Source organism: Xiphophorus couchianus, chromosome 19 (assembly GCF_001444195.1).
Source record: "Xiphophorus couchianus chromosome 19, X_couchianus-1.0, whole genome shotgun sequence".
Classification (NCBI taxonomy): domain Eukaryota; kingdom Metazoa; phylum Chordata; class Actinopteri; order Cyprinodontiformes; family Poeciliidae; genus Xiphophorus; species Xiphophorus couchianus.
Window position 1 is genome coordinate 6,906,475 of NC_040246.1, and position 19,160 is coordinate 6,925,634.

The 19,160-nt window shown below is 37.2% G+C and overlaps 1 long non-coding RNA gene across 1 annotated transcript; it reads right to left on the reverse strand.

Annotated features, from left to right (window-relative positions):
* Nucleotides 1-665: 665 nt before the first annotated feature.
* On the reverse strand, nucleotides 666-18,938 carry LOC114133855 (uncharacterized). The gene is made up of 3 exons (XR_003593294.1): nucleotides 18,681-18,938; nucleotides 12,963-12,967; nucleotides 666-676 (listed from the first exon to the last, which is right to left on the reverse strand). It is a non-coding gene; the product is annotated as an uncharacterized LOC114133855 (long non-coding RNA).
* Between the last annotated feature and the right edge of the window lie 222 nt (nucleotides 18,939-19,160).

A 19,160-nucleotide genomic window follows, 5' to 3' on the forward strand; every position in this document is an offset into this window, starting at 1 on the left:
GGGTATAATTAAGAAGTAAAAAAACCAAAAAAATATATCTAAGCCAATAGAAAGCGGTACGATGAAGTAAAAAAAAAAAAGCTCTCAGAATAATTTATGATCAGACTGTAAACTAGGAAATTAAATGTTTAATGAATGTTAGAAAAGTGGCTTCAGTGACTCATGATTATTATTCTCTTGTGATCCAGAGAATAAAGGTACTGGTGACACCTAGAGGTAGTCTCTGGTAACAGAGTCCTAATATTTAAACATTTAATAATGTAGTTTTATTCCTCTTACATAACAAAATATTAATTTACAAGAAAGGATTTCACAAATTAAATGTTTTCAATCAGTAAAACCCTCGGACTAATTCTCTCTTTTTTTTTTCATTTAACCAGAAGGGTGCATTTTGGAGACAAACCTGACTTTGGCCAATAAACACAGTAAACTGTTCATCTTTAGATACTAAACATATATTTTATTTGTCACATGTTTCTATACTCAAATATTTTTTGTTGGTCAGATGTAAATGTTGCAATCTTAAATACTGTGTTTTCATTAGTGGTAAAATCCCAGTTAACAGAAATCAAAGCTTAAAAATATGTATTTAAATTACATTTTTTTCCTAATGTTGCAATTTTTCAGAATCATTTCTAACCTATTTGACACCTCTGTTTATTTATATTTATCAAAACTTACATCCTTTTTCCCACTTTCTGCTCTTAAAGTTATTTCAGAATTTGTATTTAAAATGTTTCAGCCTCTAGAAAATCCATAAGCTCAAGATAATTTTTAATCTTTTTTTTTTTAAATAATCAGTTTTATTTAGTTGTCTTGTTGATTTAAAACATGTTTCCATGTTAAGTAAAATAATTCACCTTTCAGAACTATTTTGACAGCTTATGAAACACAATTTGATTTTAGCATCTATACATACAAAGTGGCCATGTTCAATGTGACGGTACAGATCAGAGATTTGTAGATGAAAAAAAAAGAAAATAGGTAGACAACAATAAGAATAGTTGATTATTTTCCCCCCTTGCTGTTAACAGGTAAACATGAATATTCCAGGAAGTTTCCAGAAAAGACAATTCAGTACAAAGATACAGTAAAACACATCAAAACTACAGGTTAGTTTATTCATTCAACAACAATTCATCTCCTAGAGGCGGAAAAAAAAATTTAAGCTTCACAGCTGTAGCAAATCTTTGGTCCTATTAGCTTTTATAGGTACATCAACATATGATGTGCTGCTTCATACTGATACACAAACTAGTCGTTTAAATTTGCTTCCTCAGAAACCTGCCCTGTTGAGTCTTATACAAACAAACTTCACTTGACCATTCCTTTCCTTCCTTCTGAGTTTAAATGAACTCTAATCATGCATCTGAACATTTGTATTCAGTTAACAAAGACACAGAGATGGGATAGATGCCTGTATGGTATTTTAATTCACTGTTCCAAAAACTATTGCAAAGAAATTATTAAGCTTAAGTCTTCCATCTCTGGATTATTAGCATTGGATTGTATATGGTTTGTTTATTAAGGAAATATGTACGTGTTCTAGTCGGTTCCAATCTGATACATTTGAGAAGATCAGGGATAAATTGAAAAGATTAATTATGTTAAAGTGTCCAGAATTTATGTGATCCTCTGTACTATTTGTATTTTCACTTACAATCTTTGCATGTCATATTTTATATACACTCCTCCTTTTGTTCGTGTCATTATATGACTTGTTTGACGTTTTATTTGTATAAATGAAAGTTGTGCCGTCCTCTCAACTTCTGCCTGTCTCTACCAGTCTTCATGCTAACAACTTCACCAAGTAAAGTGATAAGTCACATATAAAGGATAAAAAAGGATATGGACACAAAGGACTAAATAACGTAAGTGAGTTTAAAACAATTAAAATGTCTCTTTACTTTTTAAGACTTTACAGTTGGTATTTACTTGATTTTATAGGACTTTTTTAAAATTTTTTTTATTTGCTCTAGTGGCCTTTTTTCCCCACAGTAGATATAAGGTGTGATTTTTGTGCCACCAAGTTGAGTGCTTGCCATAAAACAATAGTGAGCGCCCAACTTGGTGGCACAAAAACCACGCCAGATAGTTGGACAGGAACGTGGGTTATGAGTTGGGAGAAGGCATTAGCATAATAAGGTCATCGGGCCTCGTCGAGAACTGAGGCCTCCGTACATAAGTGGCGTTCAAAACCTCCTGCGCCATGACCTATGTAATAATGCATTCCATAGCTTACTAGTAATATTTTCAAATTTCCTATCAACTTTAAACATTTTTTAAACTCAAAAACATGGTAGGCCGTCCGACAACTACCGCGCTTAGTAAGTTTTCCGAGGGAAACCCGCATTATGCACACTGCTCTACATTTATCAACCAAAGAAAAAAACAGCACAAGCTTAAGTCTCTTTCAACTACATACAGGGAAACCCTGCAATATGTACACTGCTCTACATTTTATCAAGGAAATAAAAAAACAACACAAGGCAAAAGTGTCTTTCAAATACATAAATACTTACAGAGACGAAAGCTTTCCCAAGTTCAAAGCTTTTAAAGTACATTCAGGTTACATATAATACAAAGCTGTTTGTTGTGGATAGGTGAGAGGCGGGATCACGTGGTGTTATTAGTGATTGTAGATCACCTGTTGCAGTGACTTTAGTGAGTGGGTGATGGGGGAGGTTTGCTGACTACCTTATGATAATATGGTTTGTTGTCCTTGATCACTGTTTAAACCTGCGGATCCGGTTTTATTGCTCTTTTGGACACTGTTCTTGGATATTGACAACATAGACAAAATTAAACCATCTTAACTGCATCCTGGATTGGCGTTTTGGATCAGCTGGCGCATCAACAAGGATTCCCTTATTCAGCTGCTCGGCGACTTTGTTTGACAGTCGCTAATACTGTTCATAGTCAAACTTTTTCTTCAAGTGGTTTGTTCAAACACTATCAGCTAATTGCTGAAATTGCACAAATTTCACATAAGGTTACATCATGGTCTCTTTGATGTCTCCTTTGTCTTTGATTTAGGTCCATAAATCGTGTTTTGACCAATCAGCATCTTCACATGGTGTGTTTTTCTCCTCTTCATGTGAAATTTTGTTTTCCCTGTGCAGCTCCTTATTGACCATCATGTTTTGACAAAACAAAATAACTTACCAAAGATGTACAAAACTCCCAGGGGTATGTATGGCTGTTACCAGCATAATATATTGATACTGTAATTAGGTGTTTATTCTCACTGGTACTGTTTAATATTTAATGCAGAGGTTATCGCTACATACACCATTTTACTAACATAGCAAAAAGTCTGTGAGGAGGAGTTGTGTGAAGCAGAAAGAAAGTTATTTGACTTGTGTTGAAAGAATCAGAATGTTACAGGTTCCTTGCAAAAACATGAACATTTTACAACCAAACCCTTAGATTAATTTTTTGTAAATTTATGATACGCTGACACAACACAAACCAGGATTGTAAAGTGGAAGTAAAATAATGCATGGACAACCATTGTCTTCGAAAATGTTACTCTAAACTTTGGTGTGAATTTGTATTTCGCCTGTTAACAGAGGAGGATTTCTATCTTGATCAAGAGTTCAATTTCTATAAGAGTTTCACAAATTGTGTGGAATTATCCTTATTACAATTTGCTGTCATTGATTCAGAACCGAACTCCACCAAACTTGAAATCTATGGTAATTCCTCTTTATAGCAAGCTAGCCATCACCACTTCCTTTTTTGGGGGGGTGACATTTAAGGGGTTTAAAAATGCCTTTTAACAAAGAGGTAAAAATATTTTAAAATAATTTTTACGTTTTTAGTTTTCACTCACATAGGATAGTAATCTTTACAAGCTAAAGTCAGTAGTTAGAGTATCCTGCTCAATATTGCTGTGTCAGTGTACTTTTTTTTGCCATTTATGTGAAAAAAGCAAAAAGCTATTAATCCAGAATGAGATGATGTGACGTCATCATCCATGAAGCCACTGATCAACCATACCAGTAGCCACCAACCACCACCTTTCGACCAACAAACCAGTTTAGACGTGCAAAGTAGTGCTTTGCCTGTGGGTGGAAAAAAACGAATTATGCTGCTCTCTTATGCATACAGCATCTCGAAAGAGCCTTCGCCCAGTGGCTGCTTGTTCACTCACAGCTTCAGTTTTCACCTTCTTTGTCATGTTCTGAGTTTTTCTGTGTATTTATTTAGAGTTTTCTGTGTCTCTGAGTCTCCGAGCTGACCTGTCCTACCCATGATTGTTCCCTGGTGTGTCTTGTCTCTCTGTGTATATAACTCCACCTGTGCTCCTTGTTCCTGGTCGGGTCCTCGTCGCTTGTCGCGTCATTTCTGTCTGCCTGTTTGTTTGCCACGGATATATTCTGTTGCTACCGTTGTGACCCCTGGCTTCTGCTCAGCCGTGCCGCCAGAACCTTCTGGACTGTTTTGGAGCATGATTTATTATTAAAATACCATCTCTCTCTTACCTGGGTCTCAGCGTCTGCCTCCTCACCACCAACACCTGCAACTTCATGACATTCTTAGAACATAGTCTGCAAGTAGCAATTTAATTTAGGCTGAGTGTAACAAAACAAGGACACCACACCCTATGCACTGAATTAAGTGATGTTGTAGAAGGAAGAACAACAAAAACAAAATATTTCCCCATGGTTTATGTAAGTGTAACTCACTGCCCCAGCAAGAAATTCAAGTGTCAAGCTCAGACACTTTATATGCTGGGATCCATCACGCGTAATAGTTTGATCAGGTGCAAGGTCTCTCTTTTCCAGGGCACAAATGAAATACTTGGATTATGAATCCACTGTGGCTCAGTGTCCCCTGTCAGTGAAAGCACTGTTTCCATTCCGTTTGTTTTCAGCATTCGCATGTTTCTTTCAAAGATAGTTTATGTTGTTCTGATTTTGTGCAAACAGTGCAATGAACATGTTTTGTGTGGTCCATTGACTTATCCTGCCCTGTTCAAGCAAGCCTTTAAATCTGACTCGGATGTTTTGGTGCAACTTCAAAACCGTCCAAAGTTGGATTTTCACCTTCTTATGCAAAGAAGACAATCTGAAACAAGCAAAAGATGGGGAAAATACTTTTTCACAGCATGCAAATGTTGCCCTTTTAAATCTGCACTATGTAACTTTTACTAAAAATATACACTGCTCAAAAAAATAAAGGGAACACTTAAACAACACAATATAACTCCAAGTACATCAAACGTCTGTGAAATCAAACTGTCCACTTAGGAAGCAACACTGATTGACAATCAATTTCACCTGCTGTTGTGCAAATGGAACTTTGTACAGAACAAAGTATTCAATGAGAATATTTCTTTCATTCAGATCTAGGATGTGTTATTTGAGTGTTCCCTCTATTTTTTTGAGCAGTGTATATAGTTTTTACATATTTGTTGAAATTGTCACTATGTGGTAACAGTATGGTATCAGACAGATAGTCTGGGAAAACCAATCCAGCTCCTCCTCCTTTACCAAATACTCCCAGTGGTAACTTGAAACAACCAATCAGAGCCAGGAGGAGGGTCTTAGCGCTGTCAGTCAGCCTTGTGTACACTCTCCCCCCTCCATCTCTCCTGCTTGTTCTCTGCCATGCTATTGTTTCTTCCTGTCAGCAGAGCCTGTCGTGGTTGCTCATGCTAGTTAGCATGGCCACCGATGATGGCAGATAAATGGTTTTCCTAGAATGGCAAGTTGTTTAGCACATTGAGCAGCGTATACACTGAGGTGATTGACAGCACTAAGATGCTCCTCCTGGCTTTGACTAGTTGCATTTCTTCAGATGGCAATATTAGCACTGGGAGGAGGTGGAGGAGCCCAGTCTTTTCACGGATTATCTGTCTCGTAATATACTGTCACAACACGGTAGCAGTTTTAGCAAATATATTAAAAACATTCTTTTTTTTAAATGAAAGTGACATGCTGCAGTTGCAATGCTTTGCTGGCATTTTCCCCTCATAAATTAACTACTTTACAAAATTCAATTCAGCCTTTGTCTTCAGCTTCAAACCTCTTTGAGTAACAACATCCCCTGTAGAGGTTTTGCTCTCCACCAGCAGATGTCCCCACAGGTCTATTTTACAGTCTCTGCTATGGAAACTTCCTCTCAGCCATTATTACTATCAATAGAGGCGCAATGCAGTGATTTGTACATTATTTTAATCTAAGTTTAGTTAAAAATATAACAGATACACGCTATAGAACAATTCTGAAATGATTTCTTTATCATTATATCGCCACAGGTATGTTTAGCTGAAGCTTTATCGTACAACTTTTGTTTCCATGTTTGATATCTTAGCATCGTTATGAAGCCAGCAGTGTTAAACTCTCTTAAGCGGCCCAACAGCAGTGGCATATAAATTCTCAGAGATATTAGTCAGCTTGGTGCTGCGTTCTCAGCCAGTCACACTGCTTCAAAGTTGAAGCTTCAAAGTAAGCCAGCATCATTCATGCCAGGGGGCTTGAAAAGTAGAAATAGAAATTGTCAAATGTAAGAAAACAGCATGAGGCTATTGTGGGTTTTGATGTGTTAAACCACTATTTTAACTCCTGTGAAAATCTGTCAGCTGGCAACCTCCACCCACCAGGCACGACACATTAAACCCTTTGGCATGTATAGAGTAGCAGACTGAGGGACTTTAACAGACCCTGCATGTCAGGCTTTTTATGGCTGCCTAGGATCCATGAGTCCCACTGCAAACTAGTGATATGTTACCATCAGATGTATCAATTAGGACATTTTTGTCCATTTGAAAAAACAAAACAATAAAACAACAAAAATACTCATCAAAGCATATCGTAAGTTTACAAGTGAAAATTGTTCTGTGTTTTACCAAAGTCTGGATTTCAAGTACCATGTTTTTTTGTTTTTTTTTACGCTAACAGAATAATGTTTTGTCTTCTTCTTTTAAACAAAACCAACTTCTGGCGTGCTCGGATCAACCAAACATTTACTAATTCAGGATAATTTAAAAATTTTAATGTTTTGCTGTTATTTATGATCCCACCGTCTCCTCCATTAATGTAACAAACATTTTGTTGCTGAGTCATGTTTTAAAAAATACAGTCTTGCTAACATGAACAATGACCAGGTTTTACATTGTTCACTTTTGTGAAGCCATTGATCTAAATTTTATTGCTTGATTTATTATTAAAATAAATGTCTACTTCAAATACCCATCCATCCATCCATTTTCTGTTCACCCTTGTCCCTAATGGGGTCGGGAGGGTTGCTGGTGCCTATCTCCAGCTACGTTCCGGGCGAGAGGCGGGGTTCACCCTGGACAGGTCGCCAGTCTGTCGCAGGGCAACACAGAGACATACAGGACAAACAACCATTCACACACACACACACACACCTAGGGAGAATTTAGAGAAACCAATTGACCTGACAGTCATGTTTTTGGACTGTGGGAGGAAGCCGGAGTACCCGGAGAGAACCCACGCATGCACAGGGAGAACATGCAAACTCCATGCAGAAAGACCCCGGCCGGGAATCGAACCCAGGACCTTCTTGCTGCAAGGCAACAGTGCTACCAACTGCGCCACTGTGCAGCCCTACTTCAAATACCTGGTATAAAAATGTAACAATTTAATATATATTTTTTTGTTTTTGTCCTAAATACTTTGATTTACTTCATTCTGGATCAAATTGTGAATATGTATTAGGATTTTAGCTATATTCAACTGTGTTATTTCATGTTATTTTTTCTATAAAGGAACACAAAACATAAGCTATTTTGCTAATTGTTTGTGAGCTGGGCTACATACTTTTAGTTTTGAATATGTGAAAGATCTGCCATTCATTGTTTGAGCAGCTGTTAGCTTCCTTTAGCCTTTGATTTAAAATTTACTATGTTGCTAAGACATTTGAGCACAAAATGTTCAATTGACTCTTTAAGACCTCTCTTTTAATGTCCTGGGTATCACAAAACATGTAGAACAAGATGTTAGGGTTTCATAACATTTGTTCTTTTTATTGTTCACTGATGAAATTGTAGTTATCTTTGACATTACCAAGACTCGTTTTTAAAAAATTTCTAAGTGCCCCAGCCAAGCAACATTTCTTCAATTATAAAATAACACATTTATGTGAAAATGTACCCCAACTAGCATTATATAATCAATGTTTTAAAGAGCAAAATGTTAAGTGATTATTAGTTTCGATAAGGACGGATGATTTTTAAGAAATTTCTGCAAAACAAAAATGCTGAAAAATACTAATCTGTTTGGTTTTTCTAGCAATCTTTTGGACTTGAAACTTTTTGTCCTTAATGACTAAAAAAGGTTGGCAATGAATGCGATGCCTCTGGGTTACTGTAAAAAAGTAGACTTGCATGATGCAATCGGCTCTTACGGCCTTTTCAGGTTTTTGATGTGGTGTAATGTAATAAGGCAGTCTTTTGCTGTGACTAAAACATTCATAAATAAACATAACATAAACGTTCTGTCTAAATGCATGCATAAACCCGCTCTCAAATGTGGGCAGACTATGTCAGTTCATTCTCAGAATTAGACTTTTTTTCAATGAAATGCCACAAACAGAAAACATACTTTTGTTGACCAAATAAAGACTGTGAAAGACTTATTTTATCCATCTCTATCTAGTTAAACAGAATTACTTCAGGAAGCCATGCGAACATAGCATCTCTTGTGTATCAGTCAGGTTTTCATGTGTTCCTTGAGTAATAAATGTGAACTAAGAAGGCTTAAAGATGATTCTTAGAAGTGAACTTTAAGCCTGAGTCTGCCTCTTTTATAACAAATTCTAAATAATGTCTTTTTTTTTTCTTAAATTACACTGAGCAGGTTGTGGCAGGAACTGAAAATAAATCCTGAAACTATTGAGGCATGAAATTCTCTGGCCTAAATGCAACTTCAGAGACCACAAGCCATTAGTCAGCCCATGAGTAGTCAGGGCCAGAATGCACAAAAACAGATATTTTGCAACTTTAGCTGTAGCTTTAGTTTCTAGTCACAATGGTGAATAAAACACATCAGACTTTTTCTATTCCCAGAGCAACACAGTAAACTGCATCTACTTCTCAGAAAACTGGGATGTTTTATTTTTATTTTGATAATGGATGCTTCCAAAACTGGAACCCTATACATCAGCGCTATTGAGACAAAATAACGTTTTCAGGAAAGAAATGGAAGATTTTACTGGTATAAGTCTTTTACCCAATACACCAAGGCATTCACAAAGAACCATAAGAGTAACACGTAACTCTTAGTGACGGCATTTTGGGAATTTCTGAGATTTTTCGCAATACAAGTTATTAACAACCACACATTCACACACCAAAGTGCAATTTAGAGAGAGCTACTAACACAACAGTTATATGGGAGGAAGCTGGAGAAACAACACATGCATGAGGGAGAACATGCAAACTACATACAAAGGAACCCCGACTTGGGATTTGAACCAAGGACCTTCTCGGTGGAAGGCAACTAAAATGTTTTCTTTCACAATAAAATAGAATCTCAGCCTTTCAGGAAGGAGCCATATTTTAAACATGACCTTAACATGGACAAAAATCAATTTAAACATCCCATTGTTTAAATGGCTGTTGGTCGTTGAAAGATGTTTAACTTCAAGCTTTAATGTTCGTTTTACCAACGGAATGGCCTGGAATGGGTCTGAAATGACTTTAGTTCTTATAATTCATATTTTAAAGATTGCCTTATTACATTACACCTCATCAAAACCATGAAAAGGCTATAAATATGATTGTTTCACTTGGCATCTAGACACTGACTTATCTTCCTTGAAATGATGTTTTTTCTTTCAGAAAAATATTAGATTTTAAAGACTGTAGGACATTGAGTAGACTGCACTATAAATTATATATATTTTTTAATGTGCTGAAACTGAAAGCACACATTTGCCTTGAAAATGAGGAAGTTACTGTATATTTCAATGTGCATGCAAAACACCAACTTTCACCTTTATTATTATATATATACACGATATTTTCAAGTTTTAAATTTAAAATAATTGGGCGGTGAAAGTGTCATTTAATAAATAGATGTGCTGAAAGGCACAACCACGTTGTATGTCCTAATGAGCACAAAGCTTTAAAATATAGCTGCTAACTTGTTTTCAATTGAAAGGTTGCACTCATCCGCACAAAAAAAAGATGTATAGTGAGAATCATCTGTTCTTCCTGCATGACATTTTTATCCACCTGCAGGCTCTGAGGGAGAACATCCAATCATTCTGAATCCCACCTGAAAACAATATAAATGGAAAAAGGCTTACATGAGGAGGAAACGTAATTTCTAATAACATCCCTATAGCTGCTACGTACAATGCCCATTTTGAATGTCTGTGTGATTCGGGTTGAGCTGTAAAAAGAGGTATCATTGTTTCACAAAATTATGCAGTTGAAGTTAAAAAAAAAAAAAAAAAGCAAACCTACACAGAAGTTGATTCATTTTAACTGGAGTTGTGCAAACTGAAGCAAGGAAAAAAATCTTCTACATCCTCTTATTACCTGTTTTTTTCCAGCTTCCACCACTTTTCTTGACATATAATAATGAAGAATAACACAACTTCAGACATGCATATGTTTAAAGAGACACTTTTAATTAAAGTAGTCACATAACCTGATCATTTAGTTTCCTGAATGCTTTAGGAGAATTTGGACTTTTGCCTCGTCTTGTTGTCTACCAGCAGATGTCCCCACAGATTTATGTTGCACTCTCTACTTCCAGGACGACTGCTAACAGAGACAAAATGCATTGAATTGCACATTGTTCTCCTTTAAATCAAAAATAAAAACAGAAACACATAAAATGATGGGAATATGACATCTTTGTCATATTTTCCATTTGTCAGGCTCACAGGTCAGACTGCAACAAACCACAGGGAACAATACCTAAAGTATCTCATGTTTATTTGACAGATGTTTTTTAATATTTTCTTGTTGCAAAGTTATGATCCCAACAATATTATATATCTCCAAAGTGGACATATAGTTGTGATGTATTATATTTGTCAGCTCTGTGCTTTATTCCCAGTGTGTCATTCTCCGTCAGACTGTTTCAAAGCCGAGGCTTTAAAGTAAGCCACCATTGTTCTTGTCAGGGGGCTTGAAAAGCAGAAATATAAGTTGTCAAATGTAAAAAACGACATGAGGCCGTTGGGCGCTTTGATGTATTAAACCAGCATTTTAATTCATGTTAAAACCAGTCATTTGGCAACCTCCACCCACTGAGCATGAAACACAGAAACCTCGTTTGGCGTGTACATAATAGCAGACTGAGGGACTCGAACAGACCCTGCATGTCAATCTTTCGTGGCTGCCCGGGATCCTTGATTCAGTCAAAACAGAGATGTTTTAACTAAAACACCATAGCTAGAAGCGTGCGCCTTAATGTGTGATTTTTGCTTAAACACGGAGCAGATGCTCTTTAATAATTTCCTAGCATGCAGCAGTTTGTTTATGTGCAAATTCTTCTACATGTGTTCCTTTTTGTGTTTTCCATGCAGAACAACTCTCATTTATTTTGGCCAATAGATGTGTTTTTAATGTTTCTAAGGCGCCATCTGCTGCACATTGCATGGGCATTACCAATGTCCACCCTCCCATTTTTCTTCGGTAACGAAGCAAAGAGAGAAAATTTACTTTCACTGGCATTATACTCTCCTGTCTGACCTTAACTCCTGGTGTAAGAACAACCTTGTTTCTTAAATACCAGCATATTGGAGCTAAGTATTAATATTCCTTTTGCTTTGTGCTCCCCTTTTTCCTAATCTTTCATTTGAATTCAGTTTATTCACAAAAGTTTATTTATATGGTGCCAATTCACAACAATTGTGAACTGATTTCAGTTCGATAATGCATGCATTTCAATTAATTCTTATTTCCAAACAATGCAGTAGTTCTTTAGTTAATTTAGTTTACCATGTTTTTTAAGGAACCCCATCAGATTGAATTGAGTCATGGACTTACAGCACTGACATACGTTTATGTTCTTGACTTTGGAGCAATCTCTCCTACTCAGCATGCACGTAGTGATAGTGGAGAGGAAAAACGTACCTTTAACAAGAAGAAATCTAAAGTAATAATTTTAAACACTTTTATAATTTCATATCAACAGCAACATATTATGCCATCCATAAACCTCTAATATTTCAGGATACAATTTTGCAAAGAACCTTTATATATGTAGTATGACATTGTTGTGCTTGTCACTTCTCACAATTGATTTCAGTTCATTTCATTCCTGTTCAATTTAGTTCAATTCTTAATAGAATCATTTTTTTCAATTTCAGTTCAGTTCACTTAATCTCAGTTCAGTTTCATATATTTCTACAGCGTAGTGCTAATTCACTGCAGCTGTTGCCTCAAGACAATTTATAACACAAACCGACCCAATTGACGTCTACTTATGATTGAATTTAATCCTATTCATTCCAATACAATCTCAGATTTGGATTCGGTACATTCCAGTTCAAACGAAAATTATAACCCGGTGTTAAAATCTAAGAGTAACCAGTCGAATCGTTGACTTTGCAGCAGTCTTACACCCTTGAATCCTTTTAACAGAGTGAAACAAACAAACTCAGAATGCTGTTGAGACCATCTGGAGGCTAGATGGACGGGACGGAGACACTGTAGCAGTCTTCTAGGAGTACTTTCTATAAGAAAATAAAACAAAGAACCAATTTACATGGCTGTCTGTTTCCATGGCACCAACAATATGACTTGAGCTAAGACAGTTTAAGAAAAACAAACTCTGTTTGACATTTACAATCACACACTGTTACTTAGCACATCGCTGGCATTTAAAACTTTAGCATTTATTCTCCATATGTCAAAAAATATAAACAGCATGGCGGTTGACGGGGGAAAGTTTGTCCAAATCAGATGCCGTACTTGTAGTCTCTAATGTCTTGCATGCATATCTGCCCCCTGGTGGTACCAGCTAAACATTAACTGTTTTCTTTCCAACGTTCACATTTTTATGGATGTCCTTTTAGTGTTGATACATGTCTTGATCTAAATCAATAAAGGAGAGATTGGTAATACAGGCAATTGGTGATAAAGTCAATAAGAATTCAGATTTTAAAAAATTTAAGCTAAAAAGCAAGAAAATGTCTGTTCACAGAAGAATCTCCCTCTGGAGTGGTGAATCCATTACCTCCCAGTTTGTTGGTCTGGAATACAATGCAGGCAAGAGAGACAGAGTTTTATTATTAAAGGATCATTTACTCTTAAAAGAAATAAAAACAAGCAAAAAAAAAAAAACACAAGCAAAGCAGCATTCTAAGCAGCAGCATGCTGAGCCCAGCAGGAGAAATAATCTTTCCTACTGCTGCTGGTGCATCATCACTGAACAGCAATATTCATAATACAGAGGTTATTCTAAAATACACACAACACCAATTACAGTCTTTATACGAGTTTAATCGCATTTCCCCAAGATTCTTACTTACATAGAAAAACGTCATGCAACATTGTATTCGAATGTGTCTAAAGAAATACGTTCAAGTGCCATGTGAGCTTTAACACACGATGCATTAATTTGGTTTTGGAAAGATTTACTGGCAGTCTTCCTACACTGCTCATCCTGATATATGAAGCAACAGGAACACAGCGTACGGATGTATAGAAAATGGAGATAGGATCAACAAATTCTGCAGGGGTTTATGTCTTACGCCAGAAAGAAAAGAAAAGAGAAAACCTTTTCATAGAAATCAGAAAAAAAACCTAGATTATTTCTGTGGAAGTGTCTTTCAAAGTTTTCCTTAATTAAACTGTGCTGTTGACAGATTTTTCTACAAGATTTCTGAAGCTCCTCTAAAGTTACAATAAATGCTCTCTTTGCCAAACTGTCGACTTAATTGGTAGGTTTGCAGTTTTGCTAAATTCTTTTCTTTTGTGATGGAGGGCACAGTGCTGCTTATGAAAGTTTAAAGATCAGGGTATTATTTTATACTGTAAACCCTGAGTTATTTGCTGTGGGCCTTGGTATTCATGATAATATTTGTTTTCATTTACTAATTAGACGACTCCTGGCAGCTGCACAGGATTTTATTTAGTCACAGGAGTAAAGATGGTTGATTAAATATGTTTCCTATTGTTGAGGAAAAATGATTATTTTTAGTGCTTAATACAATTAATCTTACGGCATGTCTAAAAGGTATATTGAACATTCTTATTTTGAACAAATTTCTTAATTTTGAACAGGTTTGTGTTAAGGATTTAAAACTAAACTATGGATGAGTAAGTATTCAAAGTACAGGAACCAAATGCAGATCAAAGGGGATCTCTCAATGAGGCTCCTGCTGTGTTATCAGAGGAGGCCATAAAATTAGCATCTCCTGCAGGGCAGTATCACTTGAGCCCGGAGGAGAGAAGTCTGTTTGGTTCACAGAAGATCAAAAGTCTTCCAGAACCAACATCTGGGATGGTGTAAAACTGAATACAACATAGAATGTTGAAACCACTAACATTTAATTTCTAAGACATTTTTCTAAGTACTAATAGCATGTTTTTAATGAAGATTGTATTATCTAATTTTAGAACTACTAAACTAGTAAATGATGAATGTATTTGAAAATTGTACTATCTTTGACAATATCAGAATCAAATGGAAATTGTTTGAATGAAAATGTTTTGTTTAGTATTAGAAAATGGCTCAGGATTTATGCTAAATGGGGTTTTGGAAAATGATTGTGTTAACTTGTATACTTAGGATTGAATATTATGTTTCATAGGTTAGAAAAGGAATTATACCTCATTTTGTTCTGTTGATTTTATGTGTTATTTTTGGAAAGACTCAATCTTTTGAGGTGCTGGGTGCAGAGGAGCAAAACTGGGTTTTGTGAAGATAACCTATCCTTGAACCAAATTACTGGATTTAAGTTTGTTCTGAGAATTTATATAAGGAGAGATAACGGGAGAGACTCCGGATTCCACAGGTATCTGTGAAATCTTATCTTATGTTTTTCTTTACCCAAATGACCGTAGAATCCAGGAGGCCAGGATGCAGCTGTTGGCTCTTTTGTTGAACCAGAAAGCAAATGGCCTTTGATCTTTGGCGTAAATTAGGGGGAGTTCTAAGTTTTTCTGAGTGTCCAAGGTAGCTTCCAGTTGGTCAACCAGAGGTATGCCTTAAATGAATATATTAAAAAGGAAAGACACACCTTCAGTATAAGAGTTTGTGCACAGGAGTAATAATTCAGATAGCTGCCACTATTTTGCTTTTTTGCATCAGCTCTCTCCAAAGACGCATCTTTGACTTTTCTTTGTCTTTTCTTTCTCTATTTTTTCCTGTCTCAGGTAATGAATGTATATCTCTGTTCCTCTGCAGTTTTGTTGTTAATTCATACGTTGCTTTGTATGGGATTAAACTCTGTAATTCTGTGACGTCAACACGCATTGTTGTTTTCCTTGTGGCCGCACGTCGCCCGCTGAGAGGACCTGGGATCCATAGGAAGAGAGAGCCAAACTTTTTTTCCAAAGTTAATTTATAAATTATTCTTCCTTAACACTATATTTTTCAGATTTTATTTATAAAAGGTTTTTAAAACTACATGTTATTTCTATTTCACTTCATCATAACTCCCCATTCCAGTTGGGTGCATGTCACTCTAAATTTGTGACAAATTTCTTAAAGTAACATCAGGCATTAAAACTTGATTTATGTTTAACTCAAACTGTTAATGCAACCCATGCAACAGTTGTGACCTTGTTTTTAGCATTTTATGTGCTTAATATGTTCTCCTTCACATGCTGATTGTGGTCATTTTCTCTTATAATGTTCAAAATTTTCATCACATTATCACCCAGTATGTATACAGCTTGATTACAAACAGATCTTCCATCAATTTAATGTATTTGATTAAAACGATGATTGATCATTGATTAGCCACACAGGCTAATCGATAGTAACCACATAGGCTACTATCGATTGCAGCAACCTGCACCACCCACTTGGAGAAGCAAATGTCAGTAAGTGAGCAAAGACTAAGGCTGCGTTCACACTGCAGCCTGAAGTGACCCAATTCCAATTTTTTGTCAAATCAGATTTAAAATTTTTTTTGTCTTGGCCGTTCACACTTCCAAATATATGCGACTTGTATGTGATTTCCGGGCAAACGAAAATCTGCCCGGAATCATGCGCCCTCTACTGTGCATGTGCCGCATGCGCAGTAGAGGGCGCAATAGCGTCAGCATTTTCAGTGTTTTCCCAACTGCCATAAAAAGAAGAAGGAAAAAAAACTAGAAACTTTTTGAAGAAATTTAAACGGGGCCTGCCAAAGTGTGCCTGTCGGTTGGCACACTTCGTGGGCGTTCTGATGCTACAAATTAGCATCAATGCTAAAGTAAGCTACAATGTACTCACTAGCATGTGGAGAGTCACAAACATGTTGAGTAACATGGACTTATGCCATTCAGTATGTTGAAATTAGTGTACAAGTTAAAATGAGCCAAACTGCTAACATTAGCCAAAATGCTGTCAGTAGCATGTGGAGCATCACTCCATTCAGTGTACTAAGTGTGGCTAATAAATAAGAAAAATAGCTAAAAGCTTTTTTTCTAAGGAAAAGGCTAATGCTAATGGGGGGCAGTGAAATGCTAAGGTTTGTATTAATGTTAATTCACTGTCGTGTGCAGCAGGGTAGCGCAATAACCTGAGAGACAAAACATACTAAAGGCTAATATTAGTTAGTACTACCCTGAGAGGAATATTTAGGCTTTTATTTCGAAATTCAGTTACAAAACTTAACGCTGTCTTCCTGTCGCTCCCCGTGATTAAACTCATAATTACAATCCTCTGTACTGAACAGCTCTCTGACAGCAGACGGTGTGTCCATAAACAAGTTTACTAAATATTGTACAGTAACTGAAAAGAGAGATGTAACTTCTACCATGAACATAGATTAGCCAAAAACCCTCCAAATTACAATGAAATACTGCTACTTCTGGTGGGCGCCGGAAGTAAGACCCATAATCGTTTCCCCAGTAAGCCTCCCAGGAATAAGGTGGATAGAATGTTCAGTTCTAATGGTATCAATGACATCAGCGGTTATGACATCCACTCTATGATACCACAAAGGAGTCTCTCTCTTGAATGTAGCTCACAGACAGCGTTTTCTCAGACCTGTTCCACAGTTCTATCACGACAGATCACTCTTCAGAGCACGTTCGAAATTAATTGAAACAAGCGGGATAACGATTCCAGATATTACATGCCTTTCAGAGAAGCAAGAATTTACCAGAACATCGACATGAAGCAACAACAGATTGCTTGTGAACATGAAGCTTTTCCAGCTGAGCTTTCATGGGTCGACATGATGGACCTCAACATCCAAGTCGACTACGACGCTGTCATTTTCCCTTTCAAAGATGACAGCCCCATTAAGCCGGAAGAAGAATCACCAGAGATCCAGGGGGAATCAGGTCCTTCCGGCAACTTAGAGAGTCCAACATCACTGGACGTCGAGCAGGAAACAACTCCCTCTGCTGGCTTCGAGAATACCCCCGCATTGGAAGTCGTGGAAGAAACAAGTCAACACGTCATCAATCTCACAAAGCAGGTAGACGATCTTAAAAAAGAACTGCAGAGTAAGATTTTTGATCTCCATGAGGAAAGAGACCGAAGGATTGCATGTCAGGCTGAGGTCAAATCACAGCAGGAGGAGATTGAGAAACTGCAAAACATGGTAGTAAAAGAACATCACCTGCGAGTTAAACATGAACGTGAAAGAAAAATGCCAGAGATTAAAGATGTGTCAAAGGTTTCTTGCTCTACCAAAGTTACAGCCGACAAGAGCCTTCTTCAACAGCTGGAGTACTTCAAGAGGGAGGCTGAAAAATACGCCTTCCGCAACAAAGGTCTGATAGAAGTCATGGTTGAAGAATATAGAGTGAGACTTAAATATGAGGAGCAGCTCAAACGTCACACTGAGCAAGCTTCAAAATTCAAAGAACAGGAGGAAATGGTGAAATCTCTGCAGGGTCAGGTTGCAGACCTGAAGGCGAAGTTAAAACTTTCTCTGGAAAACAGACATCATAGAGTTTCCACCCAACCAGAGGTCCCCCTGCAAACAGAAGGCTCCCTACGAACAGAGGAGTTCAAGGAAAGACAGACCTCTAATCAACCAGTGAGGTACGAGGAAAGACAGACCTCCAATCAATTAGGGCGGTCTAACGAACGACAGACCTCCAATCAATTAGGGCGGTCTAACGAAAGACAGACCTCCAATCAATTAGGGCGGTCTAACAAAAGACAGACCTCCAATCAATTAGGGAGGTCTAACGAACGACAGACCTTCAATCAATTAGGGCAGTCTAACGAAAGACAGACCTCCAATCAACCAGTGAGATACGAAGAAAGACAGACCTCCAATCAATCAGGGGTCTCCATGCATAGTGTGGCTCGGCCTTTGCGCCGACCCACACCCAGGTTGCAATCAGAGGAGTCCACGCAAAGCCAAGCCTCCACACAAACATGGAGGTCCGAGGAAAGACAGACGTCCATGCGACCAACCTCTACTGGTAGCATGGAGGGGCTTCATGTTGGCGTTGGCATGAAGGCCAATCTATGCCCGGCTCGGCCTTTACGCCGACCCACACCCAGGTGGCACTAACCTCGGTCACTATCCAAACCTAGGTTTTGCTAACACTCGGCATTAATTACTTAATTAATTGATCTCTCTATATTGTCCTAAGGTGTGAATGTGTGTGCGCATGGATAAGTGTGTTAGATGATGGATGAATGAATATTTGTTAAAAGTGTCTGACAGTAGAATATGAAACAGAGAATCTGTGAAAATGCATCTGGCTCTGCTACTGTCCAGAAACCACCAATCAGAACCAAAAGGCAAACTTTTGGTTCTGATTGGTTTCTAATGTGTTGAATGTGTCTCAGCACATTCAACACATTAGACTATTAGTGTACTGCAGCTACACAATTGTCAGAAAAACACCCTAATATTATATCATCATTGTTTATAATAATTTAGAAAACAAAATGCTGTAAAACTATTTCGACCCATATTAGAACTTAGCATTGATTTCCTTCATTTTAGTAGCTGCGATTTTGACTAATCCACACGTTTTCCCTAACCAATACTAGTCTATTCCTAACTCTATCACTAACTAAAACATAATTAGCATC